Below are 12,724 nucleotides of genomic sequence, written 5' to 3'. Positions count from 1 at the left end.
TGTCTTAACGTGGTCTGGTACGTTTTCTGAACTCCCATATGTCCACTCAATGCCGAGTCATGGGTCCATTGTAATGCTTGATTTCTTAACTCCTTCACAGGAAGGTAGAGTTTTTTCTCTCTGAAGAGTAAACCATCTTTCACAGTTCTTTGCAAAGGTTCTTTGGCTATCCAGGTCTGCATGTCCATGACCGCCGTCCTCTCCTCCACTTCTTTTAGGAATGCTGAAGGACATGTGATTGCCGCGGCTGAAGGCAAAAAGGTCGCCTTATTCAAAATGACAGGCGGATCTTCTGTCTCTGTGATATGTTCCTGCATAACAGATGCAGGTCTTGAAAGGGCATCTGCTTTCCCATTTTGGGGGCCAGGACGATATTTGATCACGAAGTCGTAATCTGAAAAGAACAAAGACCATCGTAGTTGTCTTGGGGTTAATGCCTTGGCACTTTTTAGGAAAAGGAGGTTCCGATGATCTGTGTACATTTCTACAGTGTGTCTGGCTCCTAACAAGTGGTGGCGCCATTCTTCGCATGCCCTCTTGATGGCCAGCAGTTCCTTGTCCGTAATACTGTAGTTGATTTCACTAGGAGTCATTTTCCGAGAGAAATATGCCACAGGATGTAGTTGGCCAGTCTCGGGGTGTCTCTGTGATAATATTCCACCTAAGGCGTAGTACGAGGCATCGGTTTCCATCACAAAGGGCTGACTGGCATCGGGATGTCGAAGGATGGGGGCTGTTACAAAGCGATGTTTCAGGTCTTGAAAGGCCTCGTCAGCTGCCTCCGTCCACCTGAAGGCCACTCCTTTCTTCAGCAGCTGGGTTAAAGGCTGTATAATACCCGAAAAGTTCTTAATGAATCGCCTGTAGAAATTTGCGAATCCCAGGAAACTCTGCAGGGACTTCACCGAAGAAGGAGGTTTCCATTGAAGTATGGCTTGTATTTTCTTTTGATCCATTTGTAGCCCCATAGGACCAATAACATACCCCAGGAATTCTACTTCGGTTGCATGGAAGAAACACTTCTCCAATTTCGCATATAACTCATGCTGCTGCAATCGTTCCAACACTTCAGTTACATGTTGAACATGGTCTTCACGTGAGGCCGAATAAATCAAAATGTCGTCGATATAAACGATGCACGACACATCGAGTAAACCCCTCAGCACCTCATCCATAAAATATTGAAACGCCGCAGAGGCGTTACACAAGCCGAAGGGCATCACCTGATACTCATAGAGCCCATATTTTGTGCGAAACGCAGTTTTCCACTCATCCCCTCTGCGTACTCTCACTAGGTGATATGCTCCCCGCAGGTCCAATTTGGTAAAGATTTTTGCATCCTTCAACTGGTCCAGTAGGACTGGAATGAGAGGTAGGGGATATCTGTTCTTTCTGGTAACTCTATTGAGAGCCCTGTAGTCGATGCAGGTTCGCAATCCCCCCTCCCTCTTCGGGATAAAGAACAGCGGCGAGGAAGCAGGGGATGTAGAAGGACGAATAAAACCTGACTGGAGCATTTTGTGCAGATACTGTTGAAGATAGGTGTTTTCTGCCTCAGTGAGGGCGTATATTCGGCTACAAGGGATATTGGCTCCTGGTTCTAGATCTATGACACAATCGTATTCTCTGTGTGGAGGTAGCTTGCTGGCTTCTTTTTCACTGAAGACATCCCGAAACTTCTGGTAAGCCACAGGGAGAGTTGTGATGGCGTTGACTTCCAAGCTTCTTCCTCCGCTAGCTAGGGCACTGGCAGGCGTTTCTGTGGTACTATCCTCGCACATGTGAAGAATGGAGCAATGCTCTGCACAATACAACGAACTGAGAGAAACGGTTCGATCTGCCCATTTCACAACAGGGTCATGTTTGGTCAGCCAGGGCATTCCTAAGATCATTTTGAACTGGGGAGCATCAATAATATCAAAAGAAATGAACTCATAATGGTTTTGTCCTATTTGCATGACCAACTGTCTCGTATGGTAGCATACCGGCCCTGATGTCAAATCGGATCCATCCACAGCCTTTACAGCTTCGGGGGTTTCTTTTTGGATGCGTGGTACCCCAATACTTGATGCATATTGTTGGTCAATAAAATTGCCCGTAGCTCCTGAATCCAGCATAGCGTGTACCATTACGGGCATCTTTTCTGGCCATTTAATGGTAACACACAAGTTCATGTGCGGTACAGAAGGTTGCATGGTGTTGGCCACGGCATGATAGACCTCTTTTTCTTGGTCTGGGCTCAAACAAGGGGTCTCTGGCTTGCTTGAGCATTCTCGTTTCCCGACAAGGAGAGAGGATAATCTACTGCAGGTACATTTCGTGTGTTTTTTGTCTTGGCTTTGCAGTCTTTGATGAAATGCCCCGCCTTACCACAATACATACAAAGTTTCTGATTGCGTCTCCGGGTTCTTTCTTCTGGACTTAAGGGGCCTCTTACCCCTCCTATTTGCATTGGTTCCGTTGTATCGGGAGTTGTGGCACCCTCTGTAACTGTTTTGGGTTTGGACAAAGGGAATCTCAATTCGTAGCGATGTTTGTCGCCTTTCCGTTCTTGCAATCGGTGATCCAACTGAACTGTGAGGTCAATGAGCTCCTCACATGAGGACGGCATATTTACCACCTGAGCCAGTACATCCTTTAATTCCCCTCTTAACCCTTGATAGAACAAGGAAACTCTTTTGGCCGGAGGCCAGTCAGTCTCGACAACAAGACGATTGAAGTTTGTTATATATGTTAACAAATCCTGTGACCCTTGTTTAAGGGTGATAAGCTCTCTGTCTAAGGATAGCATATGGGCCTTTCGGTCAAACAACTTGCGCATCTCTTCGCAAAACTCATCAAATTTAGCTAGTACTGGATCATTCCTATCAATAAGGGGGAACGACCAGGTGGCTGCGTTGCCGCCTAAGTAAGACAACATGAAGGCAGTCTTGGAATAGTCGTCAGGAAAGACAGCGGGTTTACACATGAAGTGTAATTTGCACTGCCCTAAAAAGGTACCAAATTTTTTAGGATCCCCTAAAAACCTCTCAGGGGGAGCTAGAGGTAACTGCACTGGTTGGATAACTTGTATGGTGGAAGGGCCTTGTGTCCCCTGAGCTAGGAGGGAAGAGGTTTGAGAGGGAGGCTGTAGGGTTGCGGGCCTAATATATGGGGAGCCTTTAGAACTGGAGGGGCTAGTTCTAGTTAAACTTGATAGTTCACCTCGTAACTGACTAACCTCGTTCCTCATTTCCTGATTCTCTCCTCTGAAGGTATCCACTTCCAGTCTCAATGCTGTTAGGGATTCCAACAGGGTAGTCAAGACCGTATTGGTATCCATCGCTCAGGCCGTTTTGAATACTTGGGCTTGTCACTCTGTCACACTCCAGTACAGATTGACCCACCTGTAGTTCCAGACACGGCGGGAGCGAGGCAGATGATGGATTCACTCCTCCCTAGGGACGGTACTCCAGGTGAGTGATTCAGATAACACACCACCCAGATTACCTCACCCAGGGAAGGGGAAAAATGGAGAAATAAAATATAAAGGACTGGCAGCCAGAAATCATCTACAGCACAGAAGGACAATGGAACCCTCTCTTCAGGGCTAGGATCTGTGTACCTGCAGAAATACACAAGAAACACTGTAAGTACTCCCTCCCCCTTATTCCTGATCTAGACATATACTATCTGTGTAGTCAAAAACACTTACATAGAGAGGCTGCCACAAACACCCAATCATACCAGGTGTAGCAAAAATAAAGTAATAAAAATAGAACAAAAAATGTCTCATCAGCACTTCAAAGTTTGTGGATTAATTGTCTTAACAGAATGCCTTAAATAACGCAGAGGCATAAACCTCTCCACTGCTGGTGCTTCGAGAGAAGAGAAAATACCTTACTAGGTTCAGAGTCAGTTCTTCCAGCAAGCTCTAGCCTCTGTAACGTTCTTCACAGAATAATTCCGAAACTGCCTTACAGCAAGGTTGAGGCTTCAAGTAAATAACATAATTCAGGAACCGTTGATCCAGAGAAAAGTCACGGTTTCAATATGAACAAAAAATAAAGAAATCCGAAAGCGTGAGGATTGCTCTCAGCGCGACTCGCACAGCGCGAGTCTTCCAGCTCCAGGACTGAACAGGTCAAAGTTGAATAATGCCGCGTACCGCGGCCGGCGTCTCCTCTGCCTCACAGCGGGGCTCGCACAACGCGAGTCTTCTTGCTCCAAGGCGGCAACAGGCACGAAGATGAAAAACACCGCGTCCCTTGCAGGCGTCTCCGCTGCCTCACAGCGCAGCAGAAACCACGCGGAAAAACACTGGAAACAAGGTCAGGGACACCGCCCTCGTAATGTTCTTTAGCGAACAAAGCTTGATTCTAAATGCACAAGAATTCTCCCGATGGACTCGAAGAAGGCTAACACTCCAGGTGACAAGCCCCGAGTGTATAGGAAGTGAGGTAGTTATAGGTAAGGGAGGGGAAAAACACAGGACAGACACAAACAAAGGACACACCACAGGCATTCTGGGACATGAAGTCCAGATCAATCCTACCTAAACCGTGACACATACAGTCTGTCATGCACCTACTAAATCCTTCATTCAGACACTTATACATCCACTCATTCTTCAATATGTAAGACATATTTTAACTTTACAGAAACAAACCGTCACTGGATGTTGTCATCAGTGATGTCATCAGTGATGTTATTTGAGATGTCATCAGTGATGTCATCAGTGATGTCACTAACCATGTCATGAATGATGTAATATGTGACATCATCAGCAGTGGATTGCGGGTGCGCAATATATAGTTAGCGCATCTAACTATATATGGAATTTAAATGGTTTTATGCGAGTAAAATAAGGTTTTGTAAATGCAAATCCCTAACTATATATGGCCTAAAACCAATGGTTTTTTCATTGAATTTTCAAGGTTTTGTAAATGCAAATTCCTAACTATATATCGACTATAACCTATGGTTTTTTCAGTGAATATATATATATATATATATATATATATATATATATATATATATATATATATATATATATATATATATATATATATATATATATATATATATATATATATTACCTACTGGCTATCGCCAGTAGGTATATATAGTTAGGATTTTTTCCCTATGGGATTTTTGAAAATTCTATGTCTAATAACTTTGGCGTTTGTGGACGGAATCGGCTGAAATGTTCAGGAAAATGGCACATTTTGTTTCTGAGCAGCCCCTGAAAATTTGGTGGGGTTTCGTCAAGGGGGGGCCGAGAAAAAAGGGGGGTCCCAAAACGCGTTTTTCCCATTCATTTTTCCATAGGGCGGTTGGACTCACTTTTAGCTCGAACGGCTGAATGAATTTGCACGAAACTTGGCAAAATTGTAGGGACTGTTAGCCCGATGTGCCTTTGCTAGGTCTCAATATATGTGCTTCAGTGGATTTTGAGAAATTAACGTTTAAATCAAGATATATATCTGTAACAGCGCTCCGGGCAGCGATCCGGTCCGCTTACTTTTCGCGTTTCGGAACTTTGCGCGCAGAAAGCTGATTGGCTCTCCGGTGTCTGTCAACATTCTAAACAGTCCGGAGCGGCCGCCATCTTGTCTCTCGGTAGGATCGAGAGAGAAGAAGATGTGAAAAACAAAGGGGGAATTTAATGAAAGGGGGCAAGGTATCACCCTCTTGACCCCCTAGGAATGTTGTTGGGGTTATTAAAGGGTCCCGTGGGGAAAATTTAAAAAAAAATGATTTTTCACGGTAGAAGCGCTTCACGGGCCGCGAACTGGGCCGCAAACTGGTAGCGAAACGGGAATTCGCCATTTTGTGCTTCGTTAATTAAATTACTAGGTATAAGGGGGTGCGGGAGACGTATCCTAATCCCCTATGTTTCCTGAGGGTGGCTGAGGAGGCTGATATATGTTGATACATCTCTTCCAGCGGCTGCGCCATTTTGCCTTTTTTCCAATGCCACAATTTTGTCGTGCACGGCAGCCATTTTAGATGCCAGGCTGGTCCCAGGCTATCACCTACCCCTGCGGATGTAGTTTATGGCCCCAGCTGTAGAGAATTCAGACATGCCAACCCTCTCGATTCAGGCGTGTGACTACTGATTTCAGTGCTAGTCTCCCGCCTCCCGATTTCTGCAAGCAAAAACCCGGGGGCATATTACCAACAACTAGCGATAATTTTTGTCTCTAACTTGTTTAGAGACAAAAATTATCGCCGCACATCGGCGATTTTTATCGCAGATAAACCTTGCTATTATCGCAGAAAAGTCAGCGATATTCATGTATTATCGAGCAAATGCTCTTAGCCATGTTATCCACCTCCCATTGGATAACATGGCTAAGAACTGCTCAGGGCAGGTGTTAGATTTTGGAGATATTCGCGCTTAGCGCGAATATCTCCAAAAGTTGGTAATAGGAGATAGCGATGTTAGGGACTGTTTCCAGTCGCTAACATCTTGGCACGCCACTTTGCATGTCATTAGTGATAAGTATCACTGACATGCAAAGCGGGGCCCAAGATGGTCGCTATCTCCTTTTAGCTGTCACTAACTGGTGTTAGCGACAGCTTGGTAATAGGGAGATAATTTTATCTCCGCTTTCATGGCTTTTAAAGCCAAAAAAGCGTAGATAAACCCCCTTGATAATATGCCCCACGATTCCTTGGGGGTTTCAGCTGACAGGGCTTGGTATTGTGTTACATGGTAATTTTTCCAGGAAACGTCAGAGGGTCGATGCAGGGGTTCTAGAAGAGGTGATAAACCATTTAAGCCTCATGAACAAGCGCATGGTCTTTTAAAGATTTGTGAAGTACTCGGGGCGGCGGTGTGTGTGTGCCCTCTTTCAGGAGCGGGCGGGGGGGCACTGCCAGCAACTTGCCAGGTCAGGTAGTGTTCAACACGTGCATCACCCTTTCTCTGCCTGCTATTGCGCTCCATGCTTCGGAAAGGTAAGAAAAAGAACGTGCATTTGAGTTTGAAATGTCCGATCCTGCAGCAGCACACTTCCAAAGCCCACACATGACAATAACCCGATTCAAGGCCCTATTCACCCGTTTTTAAAAAAATAGATAACACTCCAACAAAGTAAGATTATAAAACTTTATTAACTTTTAACTATAATGAACGGAACAAAAACTAAAAACATTTAAACATTTTTCAACTCAAAAAGCAACAATGGTTAGAAGCTGTCTTTTGTGCGAATAGTCCCAAGGCAGCACAACGTGCAGAGTTCTGGACGGCACCCAGGTGATGTCGCCTGGGTGCCGCACTGGTTTTGGGATCCTACAATGCAGCACAGAAAAACAGCGTGGGGCGTCCCGGGTGGTGCGGGGGGAGGCCTCGTCAGTAGCGGTCTGTTGTGCGAATAGTCCCAAGGCAGCAGAACGCGTTGAGATGTTGATGGGACTGTGTCCAGTGTCCCATGGCTGACACAACATGTACGACAGGCACCCAGGTGATGTCCAGTAAACTGCTGCACTGGTTTTGGTATCCTACAATGCTGCTCCGAAAATTGGCGTGCGGCGCCCCGGGGGGGGTGGGGGGGCGTGGGGGGGCGTGGGGGAGGCGGCGTGAACGGGCCTCCCCAGGTGGCGGCCATCCAGCTGAGTTGCGCCCGCTCTTGCGGCTACAGCGTCTCGCTCACCATGTTGTTGAGTTGCTCCCACTCTTGCAGTGCAGCGATAGGCGGCTGCCACATGGCTCTTAAAATGGCGGCCGGCTCCTCGGTTTTGGGCCTGGTCCACTGAAATGGCCCTGGGACACCTTGGAACTCGGACGCTTGCCTGCTAGGGCTTGGGCTCCATTCTCGAAAAGCGTCCCCTCAGCCGTGAAGATTCTACAAAAGTCTTGGGGGCCCCCGACTCCCGCAGGCTTCCGGTGGGGAGCGGCTGCCATGATTGCTCGCGGAATGACCACGACGGAGCCACGAGATGGTGGTGCTCTCATGCTGACGCCAGCTTCAGTCTGAATGATCCAGAAACAAGGTGGGGCTTTCATCGTTTGGGAAAAAAAAATGTTCTAAACCAATGAAAAGTGTTATTTTTAGGTCATATGACCAAGCCTTCCATCTTTAGGAAACCAAAAGTAAAATGAACCAATGAAAAGTTTTATAAACAAGTCACATGACCTGTTATGCGGCATAGGGCTACAAAAAGCGTAGAAAATCCGTTGGCACGTGAGGCGGCGTCAGTAGCGGACCGATGTGCGAATAGGCCGAAGGCAGCACAACGCGCCGAGATTCGGATGGCACCGAGGTGGTGTCCAGCAAATTGCCGCACTGGTGTGGCCATCCTACAATGCTGCGCCGAAAGACGGCGTGTCCAGCTGAGTTTCTCCCGCTCTTGCGGTACAGTGACTCGAACACGCCGAGATCCGGATGGCACCGAGGTGGTGTCCAGCAAATTGCCGCACTGGTGTGGCCATCCTACAATGCTGCGCCGAAAGACGGCGTGTCCAGCTGAGTTGCGGTCACTGTTGCGGTACAGTGACTCGAACGCGCCGAGATCCGGATGGCACCGAGGTGGTGTCCAGCAAATTTCCGCACTGGTGTGGCCATCCTACAATGCTGCGCCGAAAGACGGCGTGTCCAGCTGAGTTGCGGTCACTGTTGCGGTACAGTGACTCGAACGCGCCGAGATCCGGATGGCACCGAGGTGGTGTCCAGCAAATTGCCGCACTGGTGTGGCCATCCTACAATGCTGCGCCGAAAGATGGCGTGTCCAGCTGAGTTGCGGTCACTCTTGCGGTACAGTGAGTCGAACGCGCCGAGATCTGGATGGCCCCGATGTTGTGTCCAGCAAGTTGCCGCACTGGTGTGGCCATCCTACAATGCTGCGCCGAAAGTCGGCGTGGGGTGCCCCGTTGGCTTATGAGGTGATGTCAGTAGTGGACCGATGTGTGAATAGGTCGGAACCAGCACAAGGCGCCAAGATCCGAATGGCAAGTCCTGGATGTTGAGTGCCTCAGTTGAGAGTTCTGAGCAGTGCTTGTAAGACTGTCTGAAGCTTATTTGCACCTGCTGCAGCTTCACTATTGCCCTGGTGTGGCCAAAGGTGGCACATGACATAGGCGGCCGGCTCCCGAGGTCCGGCGGAACTTTTTTCCTTTTCCTTTCTGCTTCTTGTCCTACAATCCGTTTCATCTGAAGACACGACCAGGTCCCTGAATGTGTGCAGGGGGACGCTATTGATTGAATGAAAATGGCGGCTTGACACAAAGCTGACTCAAGCGTTACTGTTGATGCTATACAGACAAAAATTGGTTTTCAGTTTGTACATTCTTCAGGTTTTTTTTTTCCATCCAAGTCTGATTGAGAGTTTGTAGAAAAATGGCTTCAGATTTTCCACATACTACTCTTCAACATTCTTCCTAAATGTAACAATGTGAAACTCACTAGGAGAACGGCTGTTTCTGTTTCCTTTCAAAATGCTGCCAACAATATTTTCTGAATGGAAGACACCATCTTGTAGCATAAAGGGCCGAAAGGGGTTCTGGTCTGGCCGATGGTTGGTGGAGACATTTTGACTATATCTTGGACCTGCCCGGCCTCGCCCAAAATGGCGCCGGTATAAATGGGACTCGTAACTCCTTGCCCGCAAATGTATATCTAGAAAATGTTATTGTAAGTGGCCCTGTCGTATTTTAATTACAAAATGTACGTCCACCGATTCCGCAACTGTTAGACACCTTTGTTCTTGCAACCTAATGGCCCGCTCGTTACGTTCTTCTACAGTGTAAATGTCTCCTCATCATATACGATTTCAGTTTGCTCCGTGGCCGGCCCACGTGCTTATAGGCCCGTATTTGTATACTGACATTTTCACAATAAAGGTTTTTAAAACAAAACACGGTAGTAGTATTTACATTGGTAAAGTTTTTACTTTTAGTCACTGTTTTCGAATCAGTAAAGGCAAGTGAAATAAAGCAGTCCAATTACATGACGGATAAAAGGTATAATATGTAGGAACGCAGTAAAGATAAATGCTTAAGGGCAGTTGTGTTTTTCATGTCTGCAATATAAAGTGATCGATAAGAATCTGATAATCAGGAGTATCGGCGACTAAGACAGCAGGCCGAATCTCTTTTACTCAACGGCTCCGTCATGGAAGGAAGAAACGCCCTTTTTCTCGAAAAAGGAATATATTTTACTTACAAGACAGTTGTAAATTTTCCGGGAAAGTACATTAGCCTGGAATATTATAACATATGTTTGAAAAACAAATATTGTTCGAAAACAATAAAAAGCGTAATTTTTAGGTCATATGACCAAGCTTTTCATCATTAAATTAACAAAAGTAAAATGAACCAATGAAAAGTTTTATTAACAAGTCACATGACCTGTTATGCTTACGTTACGCGCTGCGCGCCGCGCCTCGGATCACTTCCGGGTGCGGTAACGCGGCGTGTCATATAACGCATTACGCGACAACGTAGGTCAAGAATATAGTCAAAATGTCTCCACCAACCAGCGTTCGGAACACAACCCCTTTCAGCAGTCCAAAAAGTTCTGTTAAATGACAACAGAGGGGACAGGCAACAAGAACCATCAGTCAAAGAGGGGAGGGCAAGTTCTTCTCTTCCGGGTCATGTTGGGGCGCTACCGGAACTGATCGAATTGGTAGTCTACAGTGTTTCTGGATGTTTCAGACTAAAGCTGGCGTCAGCATGAGACCACTACCATCTCGTAGCTCCGTCGTGGCCATTCCACGAGCAATCATGGCAGCCGCTCCCCACCAGAAGCCTGCGGGAGTCGGAGGCCCCCAAGACTTTTGTAGAATCTTCACGGCTGGGGGACGCTTTTCGAGAATGGGACCCAAGCCCTATCAGGGAAGCGTCCGAGTTCAAAGGTGTCCCAGGGCCATTTTAGTGGACCAGGCCCAAAACCGAAGAGCCGGCCGCCATTTTGAGAGTCCTGTGGCAGCCGCCTATCGCTGCACCGCAAGAGTGGGCGCAATTCAGCTGGATGGTGGGCAAGACGCTGTAGCCGCAAGAGTGGGCGCAACTCAGCTGGATGGGACAAGGTTCAGAATTGAAGAGTCATCAAAAGGCAAAAAGTTCCGCCGGACCCCGGGAGCCGGCCGCCTATGTCGGGGGCGATCTCAGGCTACACCAGTGCTATAAGACTTGGGGAGGGTGTCGGAGCCAAGCGTCTTCTCCGAGTCCATGGCCATCACACCGCCCTCAGGGGCCTCTGTCAAGCTGTTTAGGAAGGTAACATATCACATTGTTTTCTAATGCAGTCAGGTCCACAAACGACACTCACTTACTTTGAGAATAGTGAAGCTGCAGTAGGTGGAAATAAGCTTCAGACAGTGTTACAAGCGCTGCTCAGAACTCTTAACTATGGCACCCAACATCCAGAACTTATGCCATTTGAGAATGGCAGTGACATCGAAGCAACTCAGGGACCAAAACCATTAACGTACTTTCACGTATGAAAATCTTACTTGGGGAGGGGGCAGGAGCGAAGCGCCCCCTCCCAGTCAGTGCCACCACACCGTATGTTGAAAATTTGAAGCCATCGTTCTACAAAGTCAACCAAACTTGGATTGAAAAATCTAGAAAAATGTACAAACTGAAAACCAGTTTTGGTCTGCATAGCATCAGTAGCAACGCTTGAGTCAGCTTTGTGTCAAGCCGCCATTTTGATTCAACAAAGCACAGGCATTGAAAAAGGCTCAAACTCAGAACTCTGAACTATGGCACCCAACATCCAGGAGCTTGCCATCCGGATCTTGGAGCCTTGTGCTGCTTTCGACCTATTCACACATTGGTCCACTACTGACATCATCTTATAAACCAACGTTATGTAAATAGTTTTTTAATAAAATGTTTTACCCTGTTTCTTTGCTGGTGTGTTGTCTATATTTTTAATATTTGCATAGGGTTTGTCGTTATTTTGTGCGGGATGGGTGATGGAGCCGAGCTGTCTTGCAGCCCTCATGGTGTGGAGCTCAGTTCATCTCACTATTTTCGTATTTCTCATGAAGGGTTGTTCCTAATATTTCTATTTTAGCGAGGTCAAAAAGAGATCCAATTAGTGGCCTACTGATTTTGCTCGATTACTTTTATTTTTTTACACGATTTTTCACTATCTGCAAAGACTAAACAGAGTATTGCGACTTTGTGCTTGTTTGTAAATAGAGAATGATCCAAAGAGAACCAATTCTAAAACAGTAAATGCTTGGACAACAATCAATCAAATGGAGAGACAAGCAGGCACGACGGATTACAACAGGGGTAAAGGCCTGCGTTAACTACCCTTCAGTATCTGCAAAGAGAGAGTACTACTAAGACAAAAGAGGGGAGGGGGGGGGGGTGCAGCGTTCAAAGCACATCAGCGTGCATAAATACGAAAATGTTTTTATCTATCACGTACTTGACATTTTAAAGCTTTTCATATTTGCTATTAAAAAACCAATGAAATTCACAGAAAAAACCATAGGTTATAGTGGATATATAGTTAGGAATTTGCATTTACAAAACCTTGAAAATTCAATGAAAAAACCATTGGTTTTAGGCCATATATAGTTAGGGATTTGCATTTACAAAACCTTATTTTACTCGCATAAAACCATTGAAATTCCATATATAGTTATAAGCGCTAACTATATATCGCGCACCCGCAATCCACTGCTGATGATGTCACATATTACATCATTCATGACATGGTTAGTGACATCACTGATGACATCACTGATGACATCTCAAATGACATCACTGATGACA

Source organism: Lissotriton vulgaris, chromosome 7, assembly GCF_964263255.1.
Source record: "Lissotriton vulgaris chromosome 7, aLisVul1.2, whole genome shotgun sequence".
Taxonomy (NCBI): domain Eukaryota; kingdom Metazoa; phylum Chordata; class Amphibia; order Caudata; family Salamandridae; genus Lissotriton; species Lissotriton vulgaris.
This window is presented reverse-complemented; position numbering follows the sequence as displayed.